This window comes from Ctenopharyngodon idella, chromosome 16 (genome assembly GCF_019924925.1).
Source record: "Ctenopharyngodon idella isolate HZGC_01 chromosome 16, HZGC01, whole genome shotgun sequence".
Classification (NCBI taxonomy): domain Eukaryota; kingdom Metazoa; phylum Chordata; class Actinopteri; order Cypriniformes; family Xenocyprididae; genus Ctenopharyngodon; species Ctenopharyngodon idella.
In genome coordinates, this window is record NC_067235.1 from 7,604,502 (window position 1) to 7,625,542 (window position 21,041).

Here is a 21,041-nt window from a genome sequence, read left to right on the forward strand (position 1 = left end):
GTGAACAGCACAGAAGCACCTAACCCTGGTTGTAAGCATATGTGAAAACACCATTTGACTAATTAATTAAATGTAACAGCCTACAAATAAAACATAAATATACACATTTGCAATCTTTTTTTTTTTTCTTCTATATTGCAGCACTATTTGTTATCTCTCCGAGTTTCTTTGAGCGTGATTGGTTAATCTGAATATCATCATATAACTTTACTTTTTTCTACTGTTATATGTAGATATAGCGCATTAAAGGGAACCCCTGGTGTTAAGACTTGTATGGCTTAATATAACGTAAATGATGTCTCTTACTGAAATATGTAGTAGAAAACCCATTAAAGATTTACATTATTTAAAAAATCCATGACATATTTGGACAATGGGCAGCGCCATTTTGTTTGCGTTCTATGTCGATGACGTCAAATGGTTGCACACTGTCAGCTACTTGCATTACTCTATGGCTATTTTTTACAGCAACACAACTCGGAATATAATATACGATGCCACATTGTGCAGCTTTTGGTTGTAATTTTCAATCGATGAGCCACAAGAGAAGCGATGTATGTCTTTACTGCTTTACTAGCGATAAGAGGAGAAAAGAATGGGAAGTTGTGCAGAATGTGGACGAATAAAACTTCCTAAAGATCCGCGTCTTTGTTCTCTTCACTTTAGTCCTGATGACTTTGAGGCTTTTAGTAGACCACAGCTGAAAGGTCTTACAGTTGCCGATGGATGTAAGTGTATGCTTTAACCAAACGCCGCACCCGTCGTGAAGACTGGCCAAGGCAGCCTATAACACATCTGGATTGAGACAGACTGCCTCAAAGCTCGCGTGCGCCGTGATGCACGAGATATCTGTGATCGCATAAACAGTAGTTCGAATAGCCACAGACACATTGCACAGCTTCGATGTTTTCATCCTCACTAATTTTGCGCTCTGGCTCAAATTGAAAAGGCTGATCGTGTTTTAAAAGGAACCCCGCGGATATTAAGACCTGTAGCCTATACTAGATTACCGTTGCCCCAAAGTCACGTCACCTAAAGCAACAAATATGAGCTGCATTTTATTGATCATCAGCTAATTCAAAATCAAGACCGCAATCGGAGAGAGCAGGGCAACAGCACTGGTAAGATCATTTAGTCTCATTACTTTTAATGAAGATGATTGTGTTTTGAGCGTCTGCGACTTACTTTCAATTTGCGGCAGTTTGCGCGTTGTCTTGCTGAAGAGATATCAGCTGCTCATCTGCGGTGATGCGTGCTGCAGTAGTGCTGTCATATCTGGCTATAACATAATTTAACCTATAATACGCTCTCACACGTTTATTTTTTAGTATTTTTGGGAGGGGTTAAATTTACATATGTGGTTTCAACAACCAGATGCATTTAGACCTGTTCAGTATTGACTGGAATGTGTCCCAGACCACCTCCTGAAGTGGTTTGAGTGATCGGATTTATATCCGTCTCGAGTGCGTTTCGGGGGGCATTTAGACATGGTGTTCTAGCTACTGCAGCACGCATATGTTACTGTTTAGCTATCTGATCAGAGAAAATGCATGAAGTGACCAAGTGTAAACAGGCCCAAAATAAAAGCGAGATGCTAATCGTGATTACATATTCTGTTACTGTTTTATGTTTTTAGTACTGTCAGCTATAGGGCTGGGTGCTATGACGATGTGACGATATAAAGTGACTCGTTTATTGCTTTAATTTTTTATATCACGGAATGTAAATATATCCGCGTAGCACAGTACTGCTTGAAGTTATTGACATTTTAATAAAGATACATGCATGAATGAGGCATAAAGAGCGGGACATGTGTGATGTTTAAATGAGTGTAATTGACAAAAAGCCGCCTCTCTCAAACAGCATCGATCATGAATTCAAATGGCGGCTTATAGCGTCATTTCTCACATTGTGAAATAATATGGTCATATCGCCCACCGCCCCTAGTGTCAGTTAGTTTTAAACTTTTCATAAAAAAAGTAAATTAACTTTGGATTTTGGAATGAATATTCTGAGAACAGTCATGTAGGCCTACACTTGTTCGACAGCGACGACATGAAACCACCACCATCACGATTTTGGATCTACTGTAAAGCTTTTATATGGAGCTGCTGAGTAACTTTTTGCGAACTTATGTCTAAGTTAATAATTAATATTGGATTATTAAAGTCCCCCTGTAGTCAATTATTTTATCCCTTAAAATTCCTATTTGATCACCAAAATGACCAATTCAAATCACCAAAAAAAAAAAAAAAAAAAAAAAAATCAAGTGTTACAAATTTCTTCATGCCTTAAAATAGCTTGAATGTAACTCTACAACCTTGCCTCATTTAATATACACGGATCAATGAATATGCAAATTAGCCCCACCTCCACTCGCTCGCGCCAGCTCGGAGAGTCTAGTGTTGCTATAGTGACGAGCAATTTGTTGTTTGTGTTGTGGATATTTAAGAAAAAAGCGTGCTTCGCTTCGTATATTCAGTTTAATTTCTGACGCTTAAATTGTGTTTTAAATTATGAACTGGTAAAACGCCTTTGCAAAACAGTCTGAATCCACTTGCATTTCTTTGGACTGCTCTCTCACTAAATCACCTGAAGCGATTTCTCAGTAAAACAGACAGTATTGAGAGAACAAGCAGCCGTTTTCCTCTGTGAACATGCGCTAAATGGATGTTTGACAATTTCATTGCTTTTTGGAGTTCAGATTTAAAAAAAAAAAAAAAAAAAAACATTCAGAAAAAATCCTGTAGGCGCCCGTGCCTTCTCCGTACATGAAATAAATGCACATCCTTGAATGAGCGCGGATTTCCAGCGTATTTACTTGAACTTATCAGGTAGGCTAATATCTATGGTTTGATCCATTCCAGAGGCGGCCAAAATCAGAATTTATAATGGACTGAATAGCTCTCTCAGAACTTGGCGTGCGATGCCACATTGACTGACATATGCACATGAATCACGGTCATACGCACACGCTCAGAGCAATATTGTTTTAGCTATGTTTTACAGTATTAAAATATTTAGAAGGACAAAAACATGAACTTTATTAACTTTACTTCAAGTCAGCTGTCACTTTACTTTGGCGCGAGCCCCTATGCGCTCACACATTTGGCACAGCCCTTGCAACGGTTCTGTCATTAATTAATATGAATTAATATAGATAGCCTTTTGCTTGACTACGTTATCAAACAGCTAATAATGTGTTGCTAAAGTCACACACACCGTTACTGTTCTTTATCTCAGAGTCAGAAAGCTGCCTTCTAACAATCAGTATCTTTACAAATGCTTTGAACAACTCAGAACGTCAGTGGAGAAAGGCATATTCATCATAACATCGTAATAGACTCGCTATATTGATAAATCTACACAATTTTTCATATCAACAGAAAATTTACCGGGATAACCTGGCTTCTCTCAAGACTTTCCTGCTTCAGAGCAGTCACAGTTAATGATATGCTAAAGCCTGCCGGCACATTGTTGTGATTGGTTACAAGGTAGTCTCTGACGTCACAAACACCCACGATTTCAAACTGCGGGTTTTAGACTGTCTTTGGTTTACTGCATTTTCATAAAACTGCTCAGCAATGGTGCTGACTTATGAATTTGCACACGGTTTGTCTTAAAGCATATTAAAAACACTACATAGACATATAAACAACATTAAAAACTTGATTTTCACCACATGGGGTCTTTAAACAAATTAAAATTCATTTGTGTGCCTCTGTGTGTCTCTTTGTGTGTGTGTGTGTGTGTGTGTGTGTGTGTGTGTGTGTGTGTGTGTGTGTGTGTGTGTCTTCATGATCCAGAAGTTTTGGAAATTAAAATCATCTGCCACATGATCTTCAGAGGAAGTGAGTATTCATGACATTAACATTAAAGGGTTAGGTCACCCAAAAATGAAAATAACGTCATTTATTACTCACCCTCATGTCGTTCTACACCCTGTGCTACTCCGCTGTGGAGTAGCACAGTAACTGCATGACTCGTCATAGACATAAACAGAGAGAAGAAGCTCCAGCTACAATGTACTTCCGCATGACGCATGCAGTTGTTTATTAAATGCTAGAGAGACAAAAATTACAGACTGCAGCTTTAATGACAGAATTTTCATTTTTGGGTGAACAATCCCTTTAAACTAAAGAAGATAAATTTGAACCAGAGTGGTGCCTTGGTGCAGAGTTTGCCTACGTTCAAATGCATTTCCTCACACATAAGGGCACAGTATCATTTACAGTATTAAAGGGTTAGTTCACCCAAAAATGAAAATAATGTCTTTTATTACTCACCCTCATGTCGTTCTACACACGTAAGACCTTCATTCATCTTCGGAACACAAATTAAGATATTTTGATTAAATCCGATGGCTCAGTGAGGCCTGCATAGCCAGCAATGACACTTCCTCTCTCAAGATCCATAAAGGTACTAAAAACATATTTAAAACAGTTCATGAGTTCAGTGGTTCTATGTTAATATTATATAGCGACGAGAATACCTTTTGTGCGCCAAAAAAACAAAATAACGAAAAAGTGATGGGCCGATTTCAAAACACTGCTTTGGAGCTTTACTTTATTTTGTTTTTTTGGCGCACAAAAAGTATTCTCGACGCTTTATAATATTAAGGTAGAACCACTGAACTCACATTAACTGTTTTAAATATGTTTTTAGTACCTTTATGGATCTTGAGAGAGGAAGTGTCATTGCTTTGAATGCAGGCCTCACTGAGCCATCGGATTTAATTAAAATATCTTAATTTGTGTTCCGAAGATGAATGAAGGTCTTACGTGTGTAGAACGACATGAGGGTGAGTAATAAAAGACATTATTTTCATTTTTGGGTGAACTAACCCTTTAATACTGTAAATGATACTGTGCCCTTATGTGTGAGGAAATGCATTTGAACGTAGGCAAACTCTGCACCAAGGCACCACTCTGGTTCAAATTTATCTTCTTTAGTTTAAAGGGATTGTTCACCCAAAAATGAAAATTCTGTCATTAAAGCTGCAGTCTGTAATTTTTGTCTTTCTAGCATTTAACAAACAGAACTGCATGTGTCATGCGGAAGTACACTGTAGCTGGAGCTTCTTCTCTCTGTTTATGTCTATGACGAGTCATGCAGTTACTGTGCTACTCCACAGCGGCGCCGACCTGACCGGTCTAAAATAGTCTGAATATAAACACTTAATATAAGTGTACCTGCTCCATAGACAGCAACACACACAACAGCCACTTTCAATGCCCAGAAAGAACTAAAGACATTGGTAAAATTGTCCATGTGACTACAGTGGTTCAACCTTAATGTTATGAAGTGACGAGAATACTTTTGTGCACAAAAGCGAATAAAAATAATGACTTTATTCAACAATCTCTTCTCTTCCACGCTGGCTCACAATTGGCCAGCTCCAGAATCACACGCAAATGTCGTGGAGCTCACGTGAACAAAGTCGGCCAACGGTCTGATGTAGAACTCGGAAGTGCTGCGTTGTGTTTACTACAGGAATAGCATAGTAAAATGACATGGAAGAGAAGAGTTGAAAAGTTGTAATTTTTGTTTGTTTTTGTGCACAAAAAGTATTCTCTGCGCTTCATAATATTAAGGTTGAACCACTGTAGTCACATGGACAATTTTACCAATGTCTTTAGTTCCTTTCTGGGCATTGAAAGTGGCTGTTGTGTGTGTTGTTGTCTATAGAGCAGGGGCTCGACAATAAGGACTGCCCGATGGCCCGGGGACAGTGTGAACGACGCTCGGGACAGTAGACGGAACTGTCACTTGCCCGATTGGGCCAGTGCTGTAGGGTGTGCGATATCGTCTATGATATCGTAATTGTTGATTTAACGATCTGAAATTATCGAGTATGTCGCTAACTTTACAAAACCCCCCCCAAAAAAAACACACCCATTGAGTGCACGCATGCACTATGTGACGTAGTCTAGTAGGTTAGACTAGTGCACATGCATATTTAGAATGTACGCTTTCACTGCGTGATTTAGTCTATTAAAATGCATTTAGAATACATCAGAATTCAAGATAAGGGGCAAAATGACCCTGTATAGATTTCATATTTATATAATTTAATATAGTTAGCCAATATTAAACAAAGTGCACAGTTTTTCTCCAAATATCAGCATGATTACAAATGTGATATTGATTTTATACAACGTACAGTTTAATGAACAAGAACTTAAAATCAAGTGACTTACATTTTAGACACCAAATCGCCCTATTTCGCCTACGAAAATAGTTCACAGAAGTCCACAGAATTGTTTTGCGTCTCAAAACAACACTTCCTGAATGAATCAGTCGTTTGAATGAATCGGTTGAATCTCAATGACTCGCACATTAACAGGGACTTGCTGCCATCTACAGGTGGATTTAATTTCATGTTTAAAGTGTCTTTTCATTTTTAAAATAATTTCAAATTACAGTATTTAACATTTTAGATTTTCAACATTTCAAAACATTATTTATGCATCTGTAACTGCTCTTGTCTGATTAACTTTAATAAATCTTTAGCTATACATTATAGTTAGCTATACATTAGATTACAATTTCTGTACCTGAAAATCTCCTGTTTAAACCTACATGAAAAACTTGAAAAGCACCGTTTATTTCATTTATATGTTTGTTCTTTTGTATTTATTTTTGCTATTACTCATAATTTGATTATTTGTTATTACTTACTGTTTATTTATCTAACAATATTTAAGATTTAAGTGAGTTAATCTAGTAGCTTTTGGTGTCATAACCCTATTTATTAAGGTTACACGTATCAAAAACAACAAAAACAATAACTAGGCTTTTTCTTAAGGGCCATTTTCTTTTCTTTTACTTCATTAATTTTTTGTTGTGGGGCAAGTAAAAATTTGAACAACTGGCCTGACCGGGCCAGTATAAAAAATCCTTAGCATTGAGCCCTGTGGAGTGATCAGAAATCTCTCGGATTTCATCAAAAATATCTTAATTTGTGTTCTGAAGATGAATGGTCTTATGGGTGTGGAACAACATGAGGGTGAGTAATTAATGACAATTTTCATTTTTGGGTGAAATAACCCTTTAAATCTGTTCCTCAGATAAAGCAATCGAGTCTCTTCAGAAAATTTAAACTAAAACACTCAATTAACATGGATTAGTTTTATAATCTGTTTATGAACTTTTTAAGTGTCAAAGTTTCAGTTGCGTAGCTGTTTATGGAGGGACAGAAATCTCTTAGATTTTATCAAAAATATCTTCATTTGTGTTCCGAAGATGAGCAAAAGACTTATGGGTTTGTAACGACATGAGGGTGAGTAATTAATGACAGAATTTTCATTTACCTTACACATTGGAAAAGACATAAGTAAATGACGACAGAATTTTCATCCTATGATATCTTGAGTAATCTAATGATCTCATCAAGTACATTTGTAAGACATTGCTGCAATTAATGAAAATATTAGTTGGTTGGTTTTATTTTGGTGTAATAATTGGCATGTTTCAGGGTACAAAAATTGTGTTTACCTTGCTTTGATACATCTGGAAAAATGCATCCATTGTTCTGAATCCTCATACCTGTTCATATAGCCACAATGTCTTATAATGTCAAATGTTGTTTAAAGAAAAGGTACAAAAATTGAGTCCTTTTAAGGATTTTTCAGTGAATCAGTTTCTTTTTTCTTTTTCTTTCTTTTTTTAAGGATTTGGAGGAGGAGCTCTTTATGTGTCTGTCACTTCTGGTGCAGTCATGGACCTTTTGTATGTTTTTGATTTTACTCATTACACTTATATAGCTATAGAATTCTGAATTAAAAGACAATGTAATGTTTGACCACACGTATTATCAGAGCTAAATGGAGGCCACAGGGGTCAGTCAAATATTGAGGAAAACAATATAAAACTGATTTGGAAAACACTAGCTAAAATACAAAGCTAACAGTAAACAGCACAATTCTGTTTCAGTAGTAAAAAGTATAATCTCATCATGATAATAACCCTAACTTATAAGATAGAAATGCAATTTTTATGTTTTCAATTCCTCTTGGGGGCTCTGAAGAACTGTTTGTGAAGAATTTGTTCACATAAATTTACATCTGAATAATGAAACCGTTTTAGAATCAATAGTGGTGTGAAACAGTGACAATCTTGTAGATGTATCAGTTTTGTGTTTCTTCAGTTTGAAGTTGAGAATATTTAATTAAACTTTTTATTAAATTTTGATTAAACTGTTCTACTGTTAACTGGTACAGTATTTTAAATGTTAAATGTATTTCATTTAAAATTTGTACTTTATTTCTTCCCAACTGAATTATTAAATTTTCTGTTTTATACAGTGTTAGTATAGAAGTTGTATTTTGTCTTCCAAAATAAAACTGTTAATTTAGAATCTTGTGCATGCTTTAACACTTTATTGAAGGTTTTTTTTTTGTTTTGTTTTGTTTTTTATAATAATCTGTAAAATAGCTGTTTCTCTGCAGAACTTTTAGCACTCTCACTTTATTGAAGGTGTTTGATCATAATAATATAGGAAAAAATCTGTAAAATAACAGTTTTACACTGTAAAAAAAAAAAACTTGTAAAAAAAAAAAAAAAACGGTAAATGACTGGCAGCTATGGCTGCCAAACAAAAACCATAAAATTAAAGAAAAATATCTTAATTTAAACAAGGAAAAAAATCTGTAAAATAACAGTTTTACACTGTAAAAAAAAAAAACTCGTAAAAAAACGGTAAATGACTGGCAGCTATGGCTGCCAAACAACAACTGTAAAATTAAAGTAAAATATCTTAATTTAAACAAAAGAAAAACTTGTAAAATAACTGTTTTTCACTAAAAGTTTTAATTAAAATTTCTGTAAAATTATTGGTTTTGCACTTTATTTGAATTAAGATATTTTACTTTAATTTTACGGTTTTTGTTTGGCAGCCGTAGCTGCCAGTCATTTACCGTTTTTTTACAAGTTTCTTTTTTTTACAGTGTACTTATTGGTTTTAAAATGGTTTACGGAAATTGGTTTTCTCAAATGGTTTGAGTTACTGCAACTTATTGGGTTTTACAGTGTTGTAATTTGATGATTTGCTCTTATTTTATTATTGGCTGTTTACTTGTTTTGTTATGGGGAAAAAATAAAATAATGTTAAAACTCTGGGCCCACCAGGAATTTCACTTGGCCCACCCTACATCAAGGCTGGAGCCGGGCCTGACACAAATACAATTTTAATCTGATAATAATGTACGATGCTCTGTGTGTGTGTCTGTGTCAGAGCATAGGAGCGGAGTGCGAGCTCAAACCAGAATACCCTTTGTGACATGCTTGATCGAAAATACGTGAAATAAGTTTTTTTTCTAGTTGACTAGTAGTTGTTCAGTTAAGCCATTAGTTGACTAATCACATTTATATTAATTTAATTTCTTAAATACTGGAGAGAATAAACCATAATAATGAGCATTTACATAATATAGGTTATATAGCACTCAAGTGCACGCATAAAGCTTGCCGTAAAGAACCGGTAAAAGTAATGATTACAAATGTGACAAAAACAGCAAGGAGACATTTTAATTGTTTATTAATAAACTAGTGTTCTGAATCAGTGTCGGCTGCGAAGATGAAGTTGACATTGCTGACTCTCATCATCTCCGCATAGTGGAAGCGCCTAGAGAGAGAATGCACATTTAATTTGGATTACATAAGAGAGTAGCCCATTTCTTTTCGTTTTGAATTATTTCGTTTAAAAGCAGACATTTCAAGCTTTCTATAGATATATTTCTCATGTCTGTGAGGCAAGCAGCCTATACGCTGAGTTTTGATTCATTTAGCTTATAAGACGCGCTCCAGTTCATGTGCAAGTGATCGCGCCGGCGCCTCCATGTCATGATTATACTGTCTGCTGTATTTGCTTCTTACTTATTAAATCCAGGCAATTGGTTGATAAAACATTGACTAAAATTAACATACAATTTTTACAAAACGAAATTGACTTTAAAGAAAGGCTCTCTACAAAACAAAACTTAATGAAGTGGTCAAAATCATGTCTGACCCACTCCATGTCTCCCGATATATATTGCGCATCTTATGATCTATCTTACTCATGCTGTTCACTTTTCATAATCAAATAGATGACATTAAAAAATAACATTATAATAGGCCAATTTAAACATGATACTAAATACATCTTTAATGGCTACCAACACGTATAGTACAGTACAGAGAAATTTCATGTCGTGAGCAAGAGCGGATCATGAGTCATGAGTCGGATCAAGCATAATTTATTTTTAGACTTATTTGTTGACCAGTTGTGGTCTGTGCAATAAATATTAAAAGTTCTAAACCATCTATTGTGTTTTATTGTTCCACTATAGTAATGATAATATTTACAATAATATATTGAATTTGATAGGTGTCTCTTACATTGTCCCACAGCAACATTAAAATAGTGTAGATTAGTGTCCATTTCATTCATTTAACATTTATTATTGGTGGCATCCAAGTTATTTGGAAAAAAAAAAAATTTAAAAGTAACGCAATAGTTACTTTCCCTGGTAATTAGTTACTTTTATAATGATGTAACTCAGTTACTAACTCAGTTACTATTTGTGAGAAGTAACTAGTAACTATAACTATTACTTTTTTAAAGTAACGTGCCCAACACTGCTCGCGGTAAATCAAGAAAACAATAAAGGTCAAACACTAACCGTGCATTCACACCGCCGCCGGCGAGAGCGTCAAAGTGACAGGAAGTCATTCATTTTCAATGTGAGCCAGCGGCAAGCTCCGGCGAGAGCGGAGCACTCCTCTGAGAGCATCGAGGAGAGTTGAAGTCAGGTCAACTTTATGGTAATGAGCTATGACGCAGTTCAGCGGCAACCAATCGGAACTGTAGAGGTCCTCGCTTTAGAGGATTCCGATTGGTTGCCACAACTTGTCATTTACTTTGACCCTCCCACCGGCGGTGGTTTGAACGCACAGTACAGCGTTGTTAGCAGGGCAGCCAAGGTGAATTTTTTGATGCTCTCGTCAGCGGCGGTGTGAACGCACAGTAAGACTAACTGTGTTGAACTATATAACAATGATTCGTTTTCTGTCGATAAAAGTATCCAAACAGTTGCTCACCCATCTAATAAAAAGTATAACATATTAAAGCGTCTTTGGTGTTTCCATGGTTTCTACGGAAATCTAGGGTAGCACGGATATGACATCACTGACAGGCGACATAATGACATGGACCATTACACTGGTTACAATAGCTGATTTCTCTGGATTTAAACATTGTTGGAAACATTTGGGACAATATAAGTGCACCAGTCAACAAAATATATAACATTGTTTTAGTGGTTTTTGGATATTTTAAATCTAAAAATCTTACATGTTGTACCTTTAAGCAGCCTACCGGGTTGTGATGATGATCATCATCTACATCATAATGGTCTCCATAAACATGTTTACTGCTAATAACCTGAAGAGGTCAAAAACTGAAATAACTAAAGCACCTAGAACCTATAAAACCTATTAGAACTACAAAACATTAGACCTGCTCTGAGATAGAAAGACAGAGTGTGTGACTCCACACACATCACAGATTAAATTTAATTACATTACTTGATATCGGCATTCAGACACACGTGTAATCAAATCTACTAAATAATTCATACAACCATCTACATGCAAATAACTGTTTAAAAAAAAAAAAAAAAAAAAAAAAAAACCCAAGCCAGACGTAATTTTCTGATCCACTGGCTCTGTTTTGAGTCTCCTGTTTTCTCAGTCCCCTGGGAAACAGTAGGAGTGAGGGGGAAATAAACAGAGTCTTGCAATATTTTGCATGGGGATATTGTAATGATACACGGATGCCAAGTATTGATATTTTCAGGTCCTGAATTTCAGCTTGCTATTGCGAGTATTGTGCATAATTTTACCATAAGCTCCATGCTTATAATGCTGGAAACAATAAAAACAATTTAAAATCTTCTTTCAGACAGTAATTTCACAAACAGCACAAGTAAATCAGCACAACAGCACAAGTAAATCAGCACTACAGCACATAGTAACATTTCATAACTGAATATCATCATCTTTGACTTCATTAGGGTGTTAGTAGTCTCACGTAGCCAGACCTTTAGACTGACAGCAGAAGGTCTGGACTCCATAGCAGCTTTCATTGGCCAGGGACCGCCCAGAGGCCATCTGACTGACATGTAAAGCAACCAATCACAATTTGTTTTGTTCCGCGTCATAATTAGGGCTGTGAAAATGTAAGATCAATGTGCCTTCAGACAGACCAGTGTGTAAAACTCTTGGATGTATTTTAAAGACTCTAACTTTACATACTTCAAATACTTTTGAAAATCCAGCTTTTAATTGATCCTAATAAGCACTGTCACAGTTGTAAACACAATGGCATTCTTCTTCCATGAGGGGTCGAGCCAGCGGTCCATGGGCGTGTCGTCTGAGTCTGAGACATAATAAATCGATACTCAGAGTCCCCACGGTATCATCACATTATTGCAATTAAAAAAATAAATAAATAAATAAAAATAAAAAAAATTCAATAATGTGATGATACCGTGGGGACTCTCCCTAAGAAACAAAGCAGGAAAACAAAGAGAACGACGTCACACAGGAGCTGAACAGAACGTCAAGCTATAAAGGGAGAAATGAGTAACAAACAAGCTCTTGAGACATTCCTACAACTTATAAAGCACTTTAGAAAGGTATTTTTGTGCCATCCCTATTTTTTCATGCTCTGATAAAAGAAGAGAGAAATGTTTGCCTTGCTCCAAGAGACAGCCATGACCTTCTGTAAGACTGAAAATATCTTAAGATATTTTAAAACGAACAAAGACATTTGCTTTACTGTTTCAACCCGCTCTCTCTTGCTACAAGGGCCATTTGGAAGGCACAAAGGTGTTGAAGGTCATCAAGGCCTGTAGGCCAAAATGTATATACATCGGGGGTCTACAAATGGTCACACCTTTAGTACAGTGGGGGAAGTTTTAATGTCCTGATTGGTCAGTTTGAATGTCTCATATTTTGGTTTCAGTCACATGGTCAAGGAAGGGATAAAAGAAGATTGTAACTGTTGCTCTGGCTCTTTGATTCTTGGCTTTTCTTGGGCACTCTCTCTGGCCCTCTCTTTCACTCTCTCTCTCCCTCTCTCTCTCTCTCTCTCTCTCTCTCTCTCTCTTTTTCTCTTTCACTCTCTCTCTCTATTTCTCAGATACCTTTTGACATACATGCTGAACCATAATCAGATATTGTCATTAAACCCTTTCTATTACAAATGATGTGCTAACTAGTTTTGATTTAGTATTAACATTAATGTGCTCCCTATTGCAATACAATATTGTCACACTGTAGCAATGCTCTCCCACATATTTTGTTATTATAACTGCGCTTATTTCCGTTGTTGGTATAAGTTGCAGTGGGTGGTTATAGACAAGAAATGTACAGTTTTCTGCCATCTTGCTGATAACGTTTCTTTAGTCGCTCGACAACCCTACAGCCTGAACCCCTGTAGGAGGTCCACCCTTACACTTCTCAGGCAGCATCTTGCTGACATTGTCCTCCTGTATCCCAGTCTTCAAGCAGAAGGAACTGGATGAAATATTCTGAATATCAAATAAAATTAATTACAATCTGGCGTGTGATGAAGGTCTCGTTTTCTGCTGCTGTGACACAGCAGAACTGATCCATTACACTGAGCTTGTATCAGTGCATTCTGGGATTGAGTTTACAGTGAAGGACAGATGTGAATTGTAGGCAGTGCACTAGGATTTGAACAACACTTTAAATGTGTAACCAGCTACACATTCAAAGTACGATAAAAGTAGCTTAACATGACAACTTCCACACTGACAAGAACACGCAGCTTCTCCAAAAGTAGACACATGCAGTGAATGCACAATCCCAAGCTTCACTCTGCAGCTAATTTGAGCACAGAGGCTGCTAATGTGGATCTGTTCCTCCTCTAAAACATTCAACATTTCATGCTGCTGTAGTTTGATCAAGTGGACAGGCAGCCCAGCGGTCAGCTCATCCTAACGCTCACAGTAGGATCTGCAGGAGAGTTTCACCTCCATGATTCTGATCAGATGAACAGAGCCAGAAGAACTTTCAAACTTCTGCTAATGAGGTTATCTAAAAGTCTTTGTTTTACCTGCAGTGATGAGCAGTGGTCTGCTGCGATAATTCAAAGAACAAAGAACTTTGTGTCTGCGTGTGAGAGAGAGTAAAGTGCACTTGCTGGATCAAACCAACCTTAGGAGTTGATGCATTATAGACACGCAGCCCAACATGGTAACAATTCATGGTAATAATGCATCTGTCATGTAAACAATACAAAACCTTTGCCTACGTCATGTGAACAATCTGCCCATACAGGCTATTTTGAACAAATGTGCATAAATCACACCATAGGCTATACAGACACTTAGAGGTTTCCATAAATTAAAAGAACATTTAGCCAAATATTAGCCTTTACTGTCATATAATATCATGGATATTTTAGCGGATTCACTTTGCATTTAAATGCGGTTGTCTCTCCTGAAACTCTGCATTGTATACGTGGCCATTGGTCCTCTTAGCAGCATGAAAAATAAAACTTTTTATTCAAATTGTGAAGATTATATACAGAAAGCGAGCAAAGAGCACTTCGTTAACGACAGAATCATCAATCACTTCAGCTGCAGTATGCAAACCCTGTGCTCAATGCTGCAAATTGCATTGTAATTAGAAACCTTTGATGGTCAAACTTCAGACTACAGAGTGTGAACACAAATAAGCACGGGACCGTTTGAAAGCAGATGCAGTGGGTACTGAATTGAGTCAAAATAGTCTTGGCTATTGGACCCACAGTCTTCTATGTGTATGGTGCTGCTCACATTAAGGGCTGTTAGAATTGAAGAAACTGATCCAACATTTAGATGCGGTTTAATTATGGATGTATTGATCTTGTGAATTAGCACATTTTACTATACCAATATTTTTCAACTGGCCATTAAAGTTTTACATGGAATAATACACACTGACCTTTTCAACAATGCATTGAAGCAAACGTTAGACAAGAAAGCTTTATAGAGGCAAAATATAACATAAAAAAATAAAATATAAAAAAGTAAAATGCCAAAATGAGTGCGCAGTTATATTTTGCCTCTACAATACACACTGAGCCATATAAGGCTATCTGCCCATTTCAGAGTGTGATTTCTCGGCTTCCATAAATTCTGCCCTAACAAAATACAGATTTTGTGCACTTTTTACTGTACCATTTTTTCCCTTTTAACTAGTTAAAAAACGAACTAAAAAAAGTGATAACTTTCCAAAGCATTAACAGAGCCCTTTGATCTAATGGTGTTGAGCGCAGTAATTGACACTGTTCTGATCCGACGGCATATAGGCATTGTCAGACTTCAGGGTGACATTTCAGGGTGGCCACCCTTAAGACACACCCCTGCTTAAATGCACTGCCAGTATATGCGTTCATTGGTGTCCCCTCCAGCTAGCGGCGCCCCAGGCGACTACCTAGTCCACCTAGTTTGTATCTATTGCAAAAAGTTTGGTACTGTGCCAAAACAAAGTCTTACTGAAAGCTCTTTTTTTTTTTTTTCTTCAGATATCAACCTCAAATTTGGAATACAACTTGTTTAGATTCATGGCTTTGATTTTCTAGCAGTTTTTAGTTTCACATATTTTATTACATATATATTTTATTTAAAAAAAGATGTTCATAAATAATTTTCATAAAATTAAAACTAACATTTTTTTTTTTTTTTTAACTTTTTTATTCCATTTATTTTATTTATTTATTTATTTTTTAAAGTAATCTGCCAAGGATCTTCTTGAAAATGAGCCCAAACTTAAAGTGCCTTTATGTAGGTGCTATATCAGAATGCCAAGCAAAGCTGAAAACCTCTAAACATAAGATAAACATTTAGGCCAGATGTGTACACAGACTTTTTCGCCATAACTATTAACAAAGAAAAATGGCTATATCATTATTTGACATTACAATGGGTGTTTACTGTTTACAGAGAGAATACTTCAACTAGTTAGCGCAGACTACCGTGGACAGTGCTTGCATCTTAACATCCTATTACAATACAGATAGAGCTCCATACTACTGTAATAATAAAAACGCAGAGGAAAAAAACAGCTCGTTTTAAAGTTATGTATGCGAACTGGGCCCACAGCTATGTTGTAAACTCCCATGTTAGCCAAGCACAAACGTGAATAGCTGATAATGCATATTCTGTAAACAAAAGTCGTGCTCTACCCTTGATCATTACTCCAAGTAATAAGACAGACAAGCTGCATTAATGGACATATTTTTAGACAATATTGGACCCACATCTGAATAGCGGAATTACATAAACGTGAGTTAGCCGGTTAGCAGGAGACATACAGAGGGTGTACGTTACACAACACAACATACAAAACTACGAATTTTAAATGATCGCTAGAAAATATAAACATCAATTATTAATTATTAATCTTACAGGTTGAGATTCAGAGGAGCAAGCTGGTCAAAATAAACTGGGCATTGATCCATATTTTAAGACCAAGCATTTTGTGAATCCTGCGTTGAACCAAAGACTGGTTGAACTCCCCGAGGTTTGAGAAGCAGTCGGCAGTAAAATGACGGGAACACAACAAAAGATTGTACTGCTGTGGTATTGTTAAAAAAAAAAAAAAAAAAAAAAAAATTTCCCTGGTGTCTGCACACGCAATAAGTGGGCGGGCAACATACTAATGTTTCGTTTTAATGTCACAACGAAACGGCTTGGGATTCGTTTTACAAACGACTTGTTTAATTGACTCGGAGTCGACTCTTACTTTTGAGAGACAATAACTTTATATACGGTGTATTTTCAGATTTTAAAACTTTGCAGGATGTTTTCATTCACTTAGAGCTATGTTACACACTACATGAAAGGTAATTTTCAAAAATAGGGGAACTTTAAGTCTGTGCTCCAAAGCAAATATTTATGACAGACGTTTTTGTCCTCTAAGGACATCAGAGTAACTTGATGCACAAGGGTTAAAATGTTATCAGGGTTTTGTCCCATGCATTGAAAATATTTTGGTGGTTGCCAAAATTCATCTTTGACCCACCAAAGAATTATTTGCTCATTTAATATGACTAAACTGTTCTGCAGTACCGGAATGCGCTCATGTAAAACATTCCAGTGAGTGTTTGTGTAAGTGCTCTGTGAAGAGTGTCAAAAGCTGCATTCCAATTCAGAGGCTGCATCCTTCAAAGACCACGTTCGAAGGCTGATTGTGTCACAGCGGCGCGACAAAGGCAGTCCCCAATTAAAAGCCTCCTTCAAACGTGGCCTCAAAATGCATCCTTCGTTTCCTGGGCAATGAAGGATACAACAGAGGGATCCTTCGCTGCCTAGCTTATCCCAGAATTCATTGTGCGCCAGTGATGGCAGAGGAGAGAAATTGCCAGATTAAACTTTTAAATGTAAGTATTGGGTTTCAATTTACTCTAATATCTAATGATACAAATGTAAAAATGACGGGAAAAAAAAAAAAAAAAAAAAAACTTTAAAGTGGTTCAAATGTTGACATCTTACCAATATGTGATTTTATATAGTTTATAATCATTATTATGTAACGTTGTGGTCAGAATTATTGGCACCCTTGGTAAATGTAATCAAAGATGGCTATAAAAATAAATCTGCATTGTTTATCCTTTTGATATTTCATGCAAAAAAATATATATATATATATTTTTTTCAAAAACACATTGGCCACAATTGTTGGCACCCCTAGAAATTCTTATGAGTAAAATATCTCTGAAGTATATTCCCATTCATATTTACATTTTATAGCACACCAGGGTGACTAGTAACATGAAATTGTCCAGCCATGACTTCTTGTTCCACAGGAGTATAAATATGAGGAAACACATAGGCCAAATTTCCTTAATCATCCATCACAAGGAGTAAAACCAAAGAATATAGTTCTGGGGCCATATTCACAAATAATTTTATCTTACCACAAAGCGTTCTCCTAAATAGCAGTAAAAGTTCTTAGCTATGAGTGTTCTCTTAAAACCTATTCACAAAGCTGCTGAGACAAACTTTTACTGAGGAATAGAGAGAGGTCTTAAGCTAAGAGAAAGGGTGGGGTTGACCTCATTGCTATGAATGATGTCAACATGCTTACTAACTATGCCCACAGTGATTGGCTGATAGAGATGGGGTCTCTGTCAGTGATTCATTCATAGAAATATTGTTGAATGAGGTATCAATGTTGCCATATTCAAATAAAGATTTTAAAATAAAAATGTCATATTCAAATAAAGACTTTAAAATAAACAAAGTTTTGGAGGAGGACATTCAAATGATCTATTTAATCAGCTCGAGAGGAGGCATATATACGGCTGACTCACCTAGTTCCCTCGACAGTTTTCTGCACCCCTCCCTCACCCCGACTCCTCACTCTCAGCTGGTTCTTATTCCCAGGATATGGGTGAGCACTCTGGGATTGGGATAAATTTCAAGCTCCTCAGACAGCAGGCCAAATATGCTTACTTTACTCTTTTACTCTATTCAACCATTTGTAAAGGCTGAATAATACTTCTGCGTCGGACCTACACCGGAGCCTCTGTGCCGTAAGCTATGCATCTGTTTTCATTTACACTTCTGCGTCATTGTCCACGTCAACTTGCATGCAGACAAGGCAAAAGCCGAAGAAGCAGCAGCTTGTCATGTATGTGGTCAGAGAAGCTTCAGCAGTGATGGCGGCAAATAGGCAACAACTTTTGTTGCAGTTTGAAGGCGTGTGTCCCCTGAAACAGAGCGTTTTTCATTCTTCATTGGAAGTTGAAAACGCTCGCTCTTCTCCGCTTGCTCCGCGTCAGTTTTTTGACCTGAGGGAGGGGTTCCTGAGCTGGCTATGAGCCCACAAGGCTATGGGCGCCAACGATAGGATATTATTTTCAACTTGACTGCAATGTTTTATTCTCTGTCATTAAATGCATTTTGCCTGTACATAAATGAACCTTTATGTTATGTCATTGCAGATTAAAATCTTTAAATCAAAATATTTATTGCATTTACGAAGAAAAGGCTCAGCACCCAATTCTCTTGCCTATTGCCTCAATGGTGTACAGTGTTTTGGGGCGGATTGCTGAGGCAGATTGCCGGCAACAACCATTTTAGGATTGTTTCTGATTTGGTCTTAGTGACTTAGGAGTCCTCTTGACTAATCCGGCAACAACCATTTTAGGATTGTTTGTGATTTGGTCTTAGTGACTTAGAAGTCCTCATGATTACTCCTAACTGTTCACAGATTTAGGAGCTAGTTTTAGCACTAAAATGCTTTGTGAATGCACCCTTAGAGTGCTAAATTCAGGACTGACATGGCCATTATTTTTTAGGAGTTTCTCCTAAATCGGTAAGATAGTAGCTACTTTTAACCATAAGATGTTTTGTGAATCTTATGTGCAGCAAAAGATTGTTGAGCTTTGCAAAACAGAAAGTGGCTATAAGAAAATAGCCAAAGCATTGAAAATTCCCATTTTCACCATCAGGGCAATAATTAAGAAGTTACAATCAGTGTTTTGGCAGCAAACCCACCAGATGGGTTTGGTGCACACAGTGATAAAAAGTACCCCATGCCCACGGTTAAATATACTGCTGGATCTTTAATATTGTGGGCCTATTTTTCTGCTGGAGGTCCTGGACATCTTGTCTGGACATACATGACATTATGGATTCTAGCAAATACCAACAGATAAAAATCCAAACCTGACCGCCTCTGTTAGAAATCTTATAAAGGGGCTTGGTTGGGTCTTCCATCAGGACAATGTTCCAAAACATGCATCAAAATTAACACAAAAATGTATCACTGAGCACAAAAGGAAGCTTCTGCCATGGCCACCCCAGTCCCCTGACCTAAACACTATAGAAAATGAGTGGGGTGAACTGAAGACGAGAACCACAAAATGGAGCTGGGAATCTGAAGGATCTGGAGAGATTCTGTATGGAGGAATGGTCTCTGATCTCTTTTCAGGTGTTCTCCAAACTCATCAGGCATTATCCAGTAGGTGAAGACTCAGAGCTCTTATCTTGGCAAAAGGAGGTTGAAAAAAATATTGAATAAAAGGGTGCCAATAATTGTGGCTAACATATTTTGAAGAAAAACATTTATTTCATAAAGAGATTTTCCCCACATTTTCAATTCTTTTACTTCAATAAAAGGTTAGATTTTTGAATAAAATATAAAAAGGATTAACAACGTAGACTTATTTTTACAGGCTTCTTTTACCAAGGGTGCCAATAATTCTGACCACAACTATACATAAACAACTGTACATAAATGGACCACGGTGAACATATTTAGACAAGGTGAGAAGCCTGTTTTTTTTTTTTTTTGTTTGTTTGTTTGTTTTTTTCCCCAGATAGTTGAATATAACTTTCAAAAAATCCAGTGCAAACGTTACTGCCGCTCGTCAATGGCAGATGTCACAGTTGCAAGGCTACGAGCAGTCCTCCGTAGGCTAGACCATCCCTCAAAAGTCAACACTGCTCAAAACTGCAGCGTTTTTGTTCAGCGCGAGTTCAGAATGCTTGTGAATCCTTTGAAACATCGCTGCTCATTTGAACGAAAGCCGTTTTTAAGCAAGCCTCCAACAATGTTGGCAAAAAAAAAAAAAATTGTTGGGTTTCTGTTTTTATATGTATGAACTCAATATTACAGGCTTTTAAACTAAAACATTTTAATGTCATGTTAGCTAACGTTGTCGTCTTGTATTGTGTTAGTTTAGCAAAGTCATCTGCTGAAGTCTATTGCAGATATAAACATACATATAACTACGGTTGCAGATGCAGTCAACTTGCTATTGATTATTGATGGACCGCATTGACCGTTCCAATATGGCAGATGGCTTGCACATAACGGCCCATAGAAGAGCTGCTAATGAGGCATCTATGTATGTATGTATGCATGTATGTATGCATGCAGAGAAGCTGCAAAGGTCACTGCGACTCACTGCGTGAAGACCTGATGACCTACAGTCAAGCACTTTACACATACATTTACACATATATTACAACAAT

At 36.8% G+C, this 21,041-nt stretch overlaps 1 protein-coding gene across 4 annotated transcripts in view; it reads right to left on the minus strand.

Moving 5' to 3' along the window:
* cdkal1 (CDK5 regulatory subunit associated protein 1-like 1) overlaps positions 1-21,041 on the minus strand; it is a 395,716-nt gene that overhangs the window by 256,306 nt on the left and 118,369 nt on the right. The gene's annotated exons all lie outside the window — the stretch shown is intronic.